Genomic DNA, 14,398 nt, shown 5'->3' on the forward strand with positions numbered 1-14,398 from the left:
TGTGAATCTAGAAAAATTGAAAGTTGTAAAAAAATGAAAAAGAACACATAAAAATTGATATCTTAGTCATTACTAAATTGAAATGGACTACTAGTGGTCTTTTTAAATTAGATAATCACATGATCTACCGTGCTGGAAATGAGAAATTGAAGAGGAATGGTGTGGTATTCATTGTGAAAAAGAACATTTCAAGGTCTATCCTGAAGTGACAGGATATTAACTATATACATACATAGAAGACCTGTTAATACAACTATCATTCAAGTATACATACCAACTTCTAAAGCTGAAGATGAAGGAATAAGAGATTTCTACAAATTTATGCAGTCTGAATTGATCAAACACACAATCAAGATGCATTTATAATATGTAAAAGTTAAAAATAAAGAACAAAGATTATTAGTTGGGAAATATGGCCTTTGTGACATAAATGAGGCCAGAAATTACACGATAGAATTTTATATAATCAAAATTATTCATTGTAACTATTTTGTTTTAAATCATGTACAATGATTACACATATGTATCTTCTGGATGGAGTACACAAAAGCAAGTTGACTATATCTGTGCAAAGAGACAGCAGATAGCTTCAGTATCAGCAGTTAGAACAAGGCCCAGGACTGACTGTGGAACAGATTATCAATTGTTATGTACCTGGAACGGGTTAAACCTGGCGGCTCCTTGGAGGCAAGGATTCTGAGGCTCCATCTAACATACTTTGGACATGTTGTAAAGAGAGACTGGTCCTTGGAGAGGGACATCATGCTTTGGAGGGTGGAAGGACAGCGCAGGAGGGGAAGGCCCTCTATGAGGTGGATTGGGGTAATCGGGATGGGTGTATCAGAGACGGTGCAATTGGCACAGGACAGAGCAGAGTTTAGGGCTGTTGTACACATGGTCGCTATGAGTCACAAACGCGTCAAAGGCACATAACAACAACATGTACCATTGAGTTGGAACTAACCATAGCTGACCCTCTAGCATGTTTTCAGAGGCAGAAAATCACATGGGAGGAGACTGCCCATCTCCCTCTGGTGGAGCAGCTGGTGGATTTGAACTGCTTATCTTTGCACTGGCAGTGCAATTCCTTACTATTAAGTGATCAGTGCTCCCTTACCTTCAATCACTCATATGCAAATTCAAATTGGAGCTCAAGAAAATGAAAACAAGTCCATAAGAGCCAAAATATGGCTAGGCACTTATCATACCTGAATTTAGATTTCACTTCAAGAATAGATTTGATGCACTGAACACTGACAACCAAATAACAGAAGAGTGTGGGAAGACATCAAGGACATCACCCATGAAGAAAACAAACTGTCATTAAGAAGACACGAAAGAAAAAAAAAAGAAGAAGAAGACACGAAAGGGGGTCACACAATCTGATGGGTGGAGGGAGGGGTGACTTAAGGAAATGGGAAAGATTCTGTACGAAAAACAATGTATACAAACTTTGTGAGTAAATCAGTATAAAATAAAATTTTTATATTTAAAAAAAAAGACAGCAAACGAAGAAGGAACCAAATGGATGCCAAGAAAGACTTTGAAATTTGCTCTTCACTGTAAAGAAGCTAAAGCAGAAAGAATGATGGTATAAGAAAGCTGAACAATGGACTACTCAAGAAGACAAAGCAAAGCATTACAATGAAATGTGCAAAAGCTTGAAACTAGAAAATTAAAATGAAAGAATAATAAAAAAGAAAATAAAAAGAACAAGGTATTGGGCCAAAGAGAATTGGTCAATATTCAACCATTTTAGGAGGCAGAACATGAAAAGGAACTGATGATACTGAGGAAAGAAGTCCAAGCACCTTTAAAGGCATTGATGAAAAGGAAATTCTCAGGAATTGATGGAATACCAATTAAGATGTCTCAACAGAAGGGGGCTAAAAGTGCTCACTAATCTATGCCAAAAAAACTAGGAAGATAGCTTCCTGGCCACAGCTAGAAGTAATCTATATACATGCCTATTCCAAGACAGAAGATGGAAAAATTGTGGAAATTATCAAACAATGACACTATTATCATATTCAAATAAAATTTCCTGAAGATAATTTGAAATTATTGCTATCATACATCAATAGGGAATTCTAAAAATCCCAGCCAGTTTCAGAAAGGACATGGAAAAATGGTTACCATAGCTGATGTCGGATGCATTTTAATTGAAAACAGAGAATACCAGAAAGATGTTTAGTTGTGTTTTATTTGCTATCAAAGTCACTCAACAGTATGAATACTAACCAATTATAGATAGCATTGTGAAGAATGAGAAATCTAGAACATTTACTTGTGCTTCTGAAGAACACAAATGTTGCTGTTGTTGTTGTTGTTGTTATGTGCCGTCGAGTCACGTGCGACTCATAGCGACCCTATGTACAACAGCCCTAAACCCTGCTCTATCCTGTGCCAACCGCACCACCTCTGACACACCCATCCCGATTACCCCAGTCACCGAATCAATCCATCTCATAGAGGGTCTTCCCCTCCTACGCCGTCCCTCCACCCTCCCAAGCATGATGTCCCTCTCCAAGGACCCGTCCCTCCTGACAACATGTCCAAAGTATGTCAGACGAAGCCCCAGAATCCTTGCCTCCAAGGAGCAGCCTGGTTAAACCCTCTTCAGGATGAATCTGTTTGTTTTCTTGGCAGTCCATGGTACATTCAATACTCTTCTCCAGCATCACAGCTCCAAGGCATCAATTCTCCTTCTATCCTCCGTAGTCATTGTCCAACTCTCTGATGCATAACAAGTGATTGCAAAGACCATGGCCTGTATCAGATTTAGTCTCCAGAGTGACACCATTGTTCTTCAGTACTTGGAGAGGTCCCTAACAGCAGACTTTCCCATTGCAATACGTTTTTTGGTTTCCTGGCTGGTGGTGCCAGGAGTGTTGACTGTGGAGCCAAGCAAACTAAAGTTAACAATCTCAATCTCTTCACCATCCATCCTGATGCTGCCAATTGGTCCAGTGGTGAGAATCTTTGTCTTCTTGACATTGAGCCCCAATCCATACTGAAGGCTGCAGTCCTTGACCCTCTGCAACAAGCATTTCAGGTCCTCCTCAGTTTCAGCAAGCAGGGTTGTGTCATCTGCATAACACAGATTGTTAATAGATCTTCTACCAAACCTGACGCCACACTTCTCCTCATAGAGCCCAGCCTCTCGGATAATCTGTTCTGCATACAGGTTGAAAAGGTATGGAGATAGGACACATCCCTGGGGTACACCTTTCCCAATTTTGAACCATGCAGTGTTTCCCTGTTCTGTTCTGATGACTGCCTCTTGGTCCAAGTATAGGTTTCTCATCAGCACGATCAAGAGTCCTGGGATTCCCATTCTTCTCAGAGTCAGCCACAGTTTGTTATGATCCACACAGTCAAATGCCTTTGCATAATCAATGAAGCACAGATATACTTTCTTCTGTGAAGAACACAAATATAGACCAAAAAGGTCTATCAAAGGGTTTAGTATGTGGTTTGAACTTGGGAAAGTTGTACAACTATGTTGCACCTTTTAATAATGTTATTGTATGTTGTTGTATGTTATTGTTGTTGTATATCATAGAGTTGGATATGACCCATAGCCGACCCTCTGGTGGGTTTTCAGAGGCAGTTAATAGTATGCAAGGCGATTGCCCATCCTTTATCTGTGGAGCAGACAGTGGCCTTGAACTGTGTGCCTTCAGAATTGCAGTGCAGCTTCTTGCCACTAGGTCGCCAGGACTCCCTTCAATATGTATTCTGAGTAAATAATTTGGGAAGCCGAATATGAAAAGAGCAAGGACAATGTAGGGACCACAATATCTGACCTCTCCTAACTCCACGAGAGGAAACTGTCCTCATCATCAACCATAGCACAAAAACAATTTCCATGAAGTCAGATAGAAATTCCCTCACCTCTTTCTACTAATTCCATCACCAATCTTACTGCTCTCCTGGGTCAAAATCCATTGCAATCACTCGCAGAGCACATAGAACCGTACTCAAATTTATAGGGTTTATTAGGGAAGTCAAAAGTCTATAATTCAGGTTGATAGCAGACTAGAAATTACTCTCTTGGGACAGCTGCAGAAATGTGCTTGCAAGCATTTCAGCCCGCAGCATCACTGCTTTAGGCAAGTGTTAGAAAGGTCTGAGTCAAGACAACTATGGCTCTCCCCATCAGTCCTTCCACAAACTTGGGCGAAGGCTCCTATCTCTGGTTCTGTGATACTGTAGTCTCAAGGTCAGCTCTGTCTTATGTCAGGTCTCTGGTTAGCTGCTGCTCCTGTAGAGCCCAGTTTGAATGGTGCAAGAGTCTTTGGCCCTGTAGGATACTCACTCTGTATTCTCTGCTTCTTCTTTCCTAGTGGTGAGATTCCCAAAACCTGCTCAGCTTGGTGGCAAGACTAGCTGCCCATTCCCTTATAGATAGGCTATTCATATACATACATACCCTGCTTGCATATTCCTACCCATTCACATGGCAAAGTCAAAGTGATGGTTAGGAAGATAATTTTGAACAATAAAATCTTAACACCACACTGAAAAAGGATGCAACACCAGGAGAGGGAGGAAGACTCATTAACAATCTGTGACATGTAGATGATACAACCTTACTTGCTGAAAGCAATAAAAGGACTTGAAGAACCTACTGATGAAGATCGGAAATTCTAGCTCCCAAGGGAGCTCTGGTGGTCTAGTGGCAAGAAGCTGTGCTGCAATCCCAAAGGCAAGCAGTTCGAATCAACCAGATGCTCCACTGAAGAAAAAGGGGCAATCTCCTCCTGTGCCAGTTGGATCAGACTTGACGGTACACAACAAAATAAGAAAGAAAAAAAAAAGGAAAAGAGAAATTATAGCTCTCAATATGCAATGCATCTCAACATCAAGAAAACAAAAATCATCACAACTGGATCAGTAACAGCATCATGATAAATGGAGAAAAGACTGAAGCTGTCAAGGATTTCTTTTTACTTGGGTCTACAATTAATGACTGTGGAGACAGCAGTCAAGACATCAAATGACACATTGTCCTGAGTAAATCTGCTGCAGAAGATATATTTAAAGTGTTACAAAGTAAATATGTCATTTTGAGGACTGATGTGTGCCTGATCCAAATCATGGTTTTTGCTGGTCACCTTATATATGTGCAAAAGCTAAACAATGGATAAGGAAGAGTGAAAAAGATTTGAAGCCTTTGGAATATGGTATTGATGTAGAATATCAACTATATCCTGGACTGTCACGGGTATAAACAGATCTATTTTGGAGGAAATGCAGCCAAAATGCTCCTTCGAACCAAGGATGACAAGACTTCATCTTGAGTTCTTTGGACATGTTATCAGAAGGGGTCAATGTCCGGGGAAGAACATTATGTTTGGTAAAGCAAACAGGTTCAGCAAAACAGCAGAAGCAAAGACCTTCAATGAGATATAGATTCACAGAGTGGCTGTGACAGTGGGTTCAAAAACAGGAATGGTTGTGAAAACGGTGTTAGACTAAAGTCTGTTTCTGTTGTGCATAGGGTCATTATGAGGAGGGATTGATTCAATAGCACCTGTCAACAGGGAGCTAGTACTATGTCTAGAGTAATAAGAAATTAAACTTGGCTCGTGAGGCTAATTATAGGAAGTAACCACATTAGAGTTATTCTTGATTGTTTTTGTTTGTTAGCTTTTGAAGGAATATTTATTAACATGGTAAATAGCATATGCTTATCAAATATGTAATTTCCAGCCACTGCAGCTAAAGACAAATAACCTATTCAGTGGGTAAAAAGTATTTGCTTTATGCATATGTACTTCTGTGCCATTTAAAAGCATAGTGATTAGAGTTTCAGAACTTTAGAATTCTACGTGGCAGTGACATCCTATCTGAATATAGAAACAGAAAATTCCTTTAGAATCCTTTGAAACTTGAGCAAATATTCCATATCTGTTTCTTAGAATCACTCTGTAGTCTCCAAGATTCAGATCAGCCAAGGTTAGTTCCAATACATCTATTTGACCTTCTAGGGAAGAAATGCCAGCTCACATGATCTCACCAAGCAGAAGGATGTTGGTAGCAAACATAGTGAAGAACTACAGAAGTTGTTTCTTTACTCCATAGTGATCTCATATGACTGCTTCTGATGCTACTATTGTCTCATCTGTGTTCAGTTCTACACCCACAAGTAGATCAGCATAAGAATGTTCTGCTTGAACTTTTACTAGTGTCTCCTGAAGGTCAAACCAGAATTCTGAGCAAGAAACTTAAAAATGATGAGCAATGTACTAGTGAATGCCTGGATTCTACCTTAGACCAATATCACTTCCACCACACTGTTCTCTGAGGCCACACAGTCATCATCAAGTGCACTACCTTTTTTTTTAATTATATGAACCTATGATTGATGCATCCCCCCCACCCCGTTCTGTCTATTCTCAGCCCTCTGCTCCACTCCACCTCACCCCCTTTTGGATCCTCATACTCATTCTACAATAATGGTCTTACATAATATTTGTCTTAATAAAACTGAGTTCACTTCTCATAATGCTCTTCAGTCCCTCCAAAGTTAGGTAGTAATTTACAAAATCATTGCTCCTGAGTGCTGCATAGTATTCCATCGTGTAAACGTACCATACTTTAGCAATCTTTTTTATTGTGGTTGGACATTTGGACTGTTTCCATGTTCTTGCAATGGTGAATAACACTGCTATGAACATTGGTGTACAACTCTCTGTTTGTGCCTCAGTTCTCATTCTCTCAGGGTATAATCCAAGCAGTGGAATAGCTGGGTCATATGGAATTTCTATGTTCAGCTCTTTGAGGAAGGTCCAAACTACCTTCTAGAGTGGTTTTACCACTTGACAATCCCACCAACAACGTATAAGAGTTCCTATTTTGCCATATCCTCTCCAACATGTTACTTGCTGTTCTGTTAAACTTTGCCGCTGCTACTGGAGTGAGCTGGTACCTCATTGTGGTTTTGCTTTACATCTATCTTATTGCCAGTGATTTTGAGCATTTCTTCCCTGTCTGTTGGCCATCTGAATATTTTCCTCTGTGAAAATTCTTTCCATGTCTTTTGCCCATTTTGTAATTGTATTACCAGTCATTTTCTTGTGGAGGCTCTGTGGGATTCTGTAAACTTTTGATATCAGATCCTTGTCTGAGATAGTGTTGCCAAATATATTTTTTCCCCTGTCATCAGGGTTTTTTTTGTCTCTCTGTTGGAAAATATTTTTTATGCACACAGGGATTTAATCTTTAAAAGATCTCACTTGTCAGTTTTATCCTCTTCAGATTGTGTGTTTCTGGCTATATTTGGCAGTTTCTTTATACCATAAACTAGGCCATTTACATTTGATACCAGTTTTTTCTTATTAACTTTATTGATTCGGGCTTTACTCCCAGGCCTCGAGTTTACCCTGAGTTGATTTTTGTGCATGGTATGAAATGTGGATGCTATTTCAGCTTTCTGCAGGTAACAGTCCAGTTTTGCCAGCATCAATTGTTGAGAGGTTATCATTTCCCCAGTTTATAGATTTTATTTCCTTGCCAAATATCAGTTAACCATACTTAGCTGGGTCTATTTCTGGGTTCTCAATTCTGTTCCATTGGTCTAGTCTTTGTACCAGTACCATGCTATTTTGGTTACTAATGCTGTGTAGTAGGTTTTGAGGTGAGGTGCTATACATCTCACTTCATTTTTTTTCTTCCAAAAGTACTTTGGTTATTCGGGGTCTCTTTTCTCTCCAAACAAACCTGACAATTTCCCTTTCAATCTCCTTGAAAAATGAATTTGGTATCGGTATTGGGATTGTGTTGAACATACAGATTGCTTTTGGTAGGATTGTCATTTTCACAATATTGAGTCTTCCTATCCATGAACAGGACATATTTTTCCATTTCTTTAGTTCTTTTACTGTGTCTTGCAGAAATATTCTGTCATTTTCTTGGTATAAGCCTTTCATCAATGGCTTTCTTGAGTCTTTTAGCTGTATCTTATGACATCTTTTTTTCTGAGTATTATTTTATTTTTTCCACTTTTTTTTTTGCTTGTCACACATCCATTCATGTACACTTTCCTCTCCCCCAATTCTCCTTCTAAGGCTGTTCATGCACATGGTTTGTAATCATGCCTTCCTTTCCGAATGTCCTTCCTTTCACTCATTCCAGTGCAGTGTTCATTATCCATCCATTCTTTTCCCCACTCTTCCCCCTCCCAGTCTCAACTCTATTATTATAATAGTAGGCTCATATACTAGTTGTGCTCTTGTGACTGAGATATTTCACTCAGCATACTGCCTTCCAGACCCATCCACTTTGTGCAGTGTTTTACTAGTGGCATCTTTGATCTGAATAATCAAGTACTTATTTGGGCCTTTTCTACAACAGCACAACTCAGTGAGGCTTGCTGCATTTTTTTGTATATACTTCTAATGATAGGGTACAAGGTATAAGGTGGTTTTTTTTAATTTCTTTTTTTTAGCTGATAGTTTTATATGAAATAGTTTTTTCCTATACATTGGGTTTCATGCATGGACAGTGTGGGGTTGTTGCGTTTCTTGATGAAGGTAAGCTGCTGGCTGCTTCTTCCAGTGTGCACTCACAGACAAGCTCTGTGTGCCAGACTCACAGACAATCGATTCCAGGCGTCTAAGGAACTGAAAGTCGCCTGGACATAGGTGAACATCAGCTTCTCTGTATTTCTCCATTCAGTTCTTTGCAGAGCAATCTTGCACCCTTTCATGAGGGTATCCAAGGAAGAGACGAGTTCCCTTTTGATGGAGTGCTCTGGTGGTTTAGTCTGTAGGTAGATGCACTGATAACTCAATGGCCTCACGTCTCTGGCCATTTGAATCCACTAGTTGCTTTGCAGGAGAAAGATAGGCAATCTCCTCCCTTCCTATGAGATTGACATCAAAAAACCAATGGAAGGAGGGTCAACTATGGGTAATTTTTATTTCATGGCAATGAGTTTTAAGTTTCCCTTTCAGCTCTAGTTAGCATAGTCCCTAAGTAGTTGCACTGCTAACACAATAGTGGTATCTCTTTCAAATCCACCAGCTGTTCTGTAAAGGAAAGACGAACAGTCTCTTCCCTTCCAAATTACAGTCTCTGAAAACTCACTGGAGGGTCAACCATGAGTCAATTTCAACTCGACAGCAATGAGGTTGAGTTCTATTAATAACAACAAATCCTTGATGTGAATCACTATAGGCTTTGTTTTTCAGGTCTATGATTATTTCAAACTAACTTCAGTGAGTTTTCTTTCAACTTTTACAAGTTTCTTTTACTCTTCTGTGCTCTGATAAAAGAAGCCAGTGTTTACTTCTATTTTTCATATTCTAATGACACATTGCATGGGAGAATGGACACATTTCCTACTCTCTTCTTCACATCAAAATGCCTTGCCTTGTGGTCCAAAACAAATTCTCTGATTAAGCATGTATCAGTTTCCAATTCATTATTTCATCACCATGACATCAACCATGAAAAGGTCAACAGGTTCATGTTGGGTTTTAATGGCTGAAGTAGAGTCAACGACAGCCTCTGTTGAGACCTCAGCAGGTTTACCATGAACTTTAGTGTGCAGTGGTGTTTTGGCCACAACTACAAGTGTCTTCTTCCCCAGCCGGATATCATCCTCCAAGGACTGGTGCCTCCCGGCAACATGACCAACAATAAGCATCTCTCTGTACATCTATTTTCTTGCCTTGTTTTGTTCCAAAAACTGAAGGGCCTTTCCCTTTGGTGTGTCAAAACTTTCAATTACTATTTTGGAATGAAGGCTTTCAGAAATGTAGCCGCTTCATGCTTCAGCATCTGGCAGCTGATCAGGATGTTGGAAGTAGGACCACTGCCAGCTATGTCATCCTGGGTTGTCTCTACTTTTGCTATTAAGGAGACTGCTGAGGGTTGAATTTGCATTTCATGAAGCAGCACATTGCCATCTTTATTGAGATTGATGTTTCCAGCAAAAGAATCTGGTATCTTCACGATGCCTTTGGACCTCTTAAGCCACTGTCAGGCCATCTGGTCTTGGCCCATTTCAGCTTAGGGATACAGAGCCTTGGTGGCCAACATTATGGACTCAGCTGAAGAAGATGAGACCCTGCATGGAGACACCTCAAAGTCAGCTAAGCATGGCTGGAAGACCAAGATCTGTAACCATCTGAATGTTGATCTCTTTAGTACCAAGAATGTTGCCTGGTTCCCCTATAATCCTTAGTGAAATATTTGTTCCGTGAAGTCATGTATTCACTGATAAAGACAGAAGAGGAAAAGGATGTCAAATTTCCAAGATATGGGCCATGTCATGATTCCCAAAGTTAATGTCTAGCACCAAAGTGTCTTGTTTTGTATTTTTCTGAACTTTAATGGGGAAAAAGAACAGGAGAGAGAAAAAAAAAAATCAACACAACCCCAAGGAAGGTTGGGTGGGTTTTTTCCCTTTCCTTTAGAAAGCAGCTGTCAGTTTAACTTATCCCAAAATACTGTCAGTGATGAGCATGACTGAAAATGCGTTTTATCTGTAATTAGAGAGATTACATTAAACACTATTATTTGCAGACACACATTGAATTAACCCTAATCGAGGCTAGCAAATAGTAGAGCCTGCCTATTTTTTGCCTCAAAATTTTTAGAAAATTGTGACAGTTGACACACATGGTACAATGCTGATGAGATTCCTTTCCATCAAATGCCAGACAGTAATTGTAATTGCCTTTAAAAATGTTTTAAGCAGTTTCGTTAGTAAATCAGAAGTTGCCACAAATCACGCTGATAGTTTCTAAACATGGGGGTTGTTGACTGTGCATTCCAATATGAGTTTAATGAGTAGATTTTCTAAGGAATTTACCATTGCATCTACTTTCAGGTGTAATTAATTCACTCTGATTAATGTGATTAGCATGCATATCAGTGGATTATACCTCGTGCTCTTTATTTATTCACTTCTTTTTAATCTGCCACACTGTCCATTGGGGGAATTATGTAAGGAGGACAGGTTTTGCAGGGGATGATCTTGCTGGTAACTCGGATCACATGGAGTATCTGCAAAGCAGAATCCTGGTAGGAATGTACTGATTACTCACAAACTGTGCAGCAGTACACTTATGTTTAAAGAACTTATTAAAGTTTACACAGACCCTGAATTTAAGGAGTTTATAATCCAGAGGGAAGATGAGATAAACATCCCAATGCAAATCGCTCACAAGGAAGAAGGACTCTCCTTGGATTCTTTCTCACATCTCCTCTATCCCTCTGCCCCTACTGCTCTAAAAATGCTATTACTTAAGGTTAAAGTCAGTGACCCATCTCTGCTGTACCACTTCTCACTATTTTGAGAAGACTTATCTAAAGCTTCACCCACCATTCCTAACTTCATTGCTCCAACTCAGTCCTGCTCATTGAGCCCCAGACCTGGACTTGAGATGCCTCTTGAAATCTTCACCTAGATACTACTATTACTCCTCTTCTTCCTCATGGCTACCAAGTCATAACTGACTCATAGGCAACTCTTTGTTGATTTTCTGAGGCTGTAAATTACAGGCGAGGAGCCTGCTTATCTTTCTACTTGTGGAGCCACCAATGGATTTGAACCACCTTTGGGCTAGCAATACAACACGGGCTATGCCAACAGAGCTCCCTCATATGAGACCCAAAGCCACAATAACTCTCCACATTTGCTCCACCTCTTGTCTTCCAAAACTCTTCCTTGGGTTTCCCATCCAGTCAATCATCCTCTTGTTACTCTCACTGTGTCAGTGCACCTTGTTGAGGGTCTTCATCTATTTTTCTGACTCCTCACTTTTCTCAGTTGATGCCTTTTTCCAAAGACAGGCCTTTCTTGACAATATGTCCCAAATATGTGAGACAAAATTTCATCATCCTGGACTCTAAGGAGCACCCTGGTTACAATTCTTCAAGACGTATTTGTTAGTTCTTTAGTATTCAATAGTATTCCCAATATTCCTAAATACAGACACTCATATTTTTAAAAAAGTCCTAGCCAATAGCATTCAGTTGTATAGTATATATAATTTGTTGTGGTCCACACAGTCAAATGCCTTTGCATAGTCAATGAAAAACAGATAGACATTCCTCTGGTACTATCTGCTTTCTGCCAAGATCCATCTGACATTGGAAATAATGTCTATAGTGCCATGACCTCTTCTAAACTCAGCCTGTATTTCTAGTAGTTTTCTGTCAATGTACTGTTCAAGTCTTTTCTGGATAATCTTCAGCAGAATTTTGCTAGTGTGTGATATTACTGATATTGTACGATTGTTTCCACACTCTGTTGGGTCACCTTTGTTTTAGAATGGGAATAAATATGGATCTTTTCCAAGCAGTTGGCCAAGTAGCTGTCCTCCAGATTTCCTGGCACCACTTGGCGAGCACATGCGGGGCAGCATCTGTTTGCTGAAATACATCAGTTGGTATCCCATCGATTCCTGGGCTTTATTTTTTCCAAGTCCTTCAGAGTAGCCTGAACTTCCTCCTTCATCATCATTACCTCTTTCTCATATGTTGTTTCTTTAAATTCTTCTGTGTCAGCCAATTTTTTTGTACAAATGACTGCATACTAATCCCACCTACCTTTATTTAATGTTTCTTGAATAATTCAATATTCTGTCCATAGAATCCTTAAGCATTGCAAACACGTGACTTGAATTTATTCTTTAGTTCTTTCAGAGTAAGAAATGCTGAGTGAATTTTGCCCTTTTGATTTTCTGTATCCAACTCCTTACACATTACATCATAATATTTTTGCCTTGTATTCTCAAGTAGCCCTTTGAAATCTTCTATTCAGCTCCTTAACTTCTTGATTCCCTTTGCTTTGTCTTCTCGGTTCTCTAGTGCAATATTCAGAGTCTCTTCTGACATCCATTTTGGTCTTTTCTTCTTTTTCCTTCTTAGTAATGACTTTTTTGCATTCCTTATGAACAATATTTTTTATATCTTCCCACAGCCTGTCTGGACTCCATTCATTAGTGTTCAAGGCCGCAAATATATTCCTGAGTCAGTTTTTAAATTCATGGGAGATAGACTCAAGGTCAAATTTTTATTCCTGTGGATATGATTTAACCTTCTTTCATTTTAATTTGAATTTGCATATGAGCAGTTGATGGTCTCATCCACAATCAGCACCTGGCCTAGTTTTTACTGCTGATATTGAACTTCTCCAACATGTCAGGGATACATCCTGTTCCCATACCTATTCAATCTGTATGCAGATCATTCGGAAAGCAGGGCTTTATGAGGAGAAGCGTGGCATCAAGATTAGAAGGAGACTTGTTAACAACCTACGATATGTAGATGACACAACCTTGCTTGCTGAAAATTGAAGAAGACCTGAAGCATTTGCTGCAAAAGGTCAAGAACTGTAGTCTTCAATATAGATTGAAGCTCAACATCAAGAAGACAAAGATTCTCACCACTGGGCCAATTGGCAGCACCATAATAGATGGAGAAGAGGTTGAGGTTGTTAGCAATTACAGCTTGCTCAGAAACACAATCAACACTCTCAATACCAGCAGTCAGGAAATCAAAAGATGAATTGTATTAAGAAAATCTGCTGTCATGGACCTCTCCAGAGCACCGAAGAACAACAATGACAGTCTAGATACAAAGGTGTGCCTAATCCAGGCCATGGTATTCTCAATTACTTGTTATGCTTCAGAAAGTTGGACAATGACTAAGGATGAAAGATGAATAATAGATGCACTCGAGTTGTGGTGTTGGAGAAAAGTCTTGAACATATCATGGACTGCCAAGAAAACAAATAGTTCTGTCTTGGAGAGGGTAAAACAGTAAATCAGTCTCTCCTTGGAGGCTAGAATATTGAAACTCCAACTCACTTATTTGGGGCATATGGCCAGAAAAGACTGGTCCTTGGAGAAGGACATCATGCTCGAAAGGATGGACGGACAGTGCAGGAAAGGGAGACTCCAGATGAGATGGATTGATACAGTAACTGGGACAATGGGCGATGGTGTGTCAGAATTAGAGTGGACAGAGCGGCTGTACATAAGGTCACTATACATTGCAGGCAACTCAAACAATAACTCATTCTCTGAGGTTTGGAAGCAGGTGTGGCATCCACTTCATAAACAACTTGCCTCCAGAAACTCTATGAAATTTGCTAAATCTTGGTAGTTATAGAGGGGCTTCAGACTTTTTGTTTATAGGGTCGCTATGAGTCATGCTCAACTCAAAGGTAATCGGCAGCATCAACAACTTATATATATATATATCAAACTAAAACCACCAATGCATAATGATTAATGGGATTTCTACTTGTATGCAAGGATGGATCAAAACTAGAAAATCCAATTTTGCCAACACCATTTGTTAAAAAGGCTGTCGTTTCCCCACTTCACTGATTTCATCTCCTTGTCAAAAATCAGTTGACCATAGATAGATG

The 14,398-nt window shown here is 39.6% G+C and overlaps 1 pseudogene; it reads right to left on the reverse strand.

Moving 5' to 3' along the window:
• Positions 1-9,152: 9,152 nt before the first annotated feature.
• Positions 9,153-14,398, reverse strand: part of LOC102867824 — a 19,950-nt pseudogene continuing 14,704 nt past the window's right edge.

The sequence above is a fragment of the Elephantulus edwardii genome, unplaced genomic scaffold (assembly GCF_000299155.1).
Source record: "Elephantulus edwardii isolate Elephantulus edwardi_28Jun2011 unplaced genomic scaffold, EleEdw1.0 scaffold00052, whole genome shotgun sequence".
In the NCBI taxonomy this organism is placed as follows: Eukaryota; Metazoa; Chordata; class Mammalia; order Macroscelidea; family Macroscelididae; genus Elephantulus; species Elephantulus edwardii.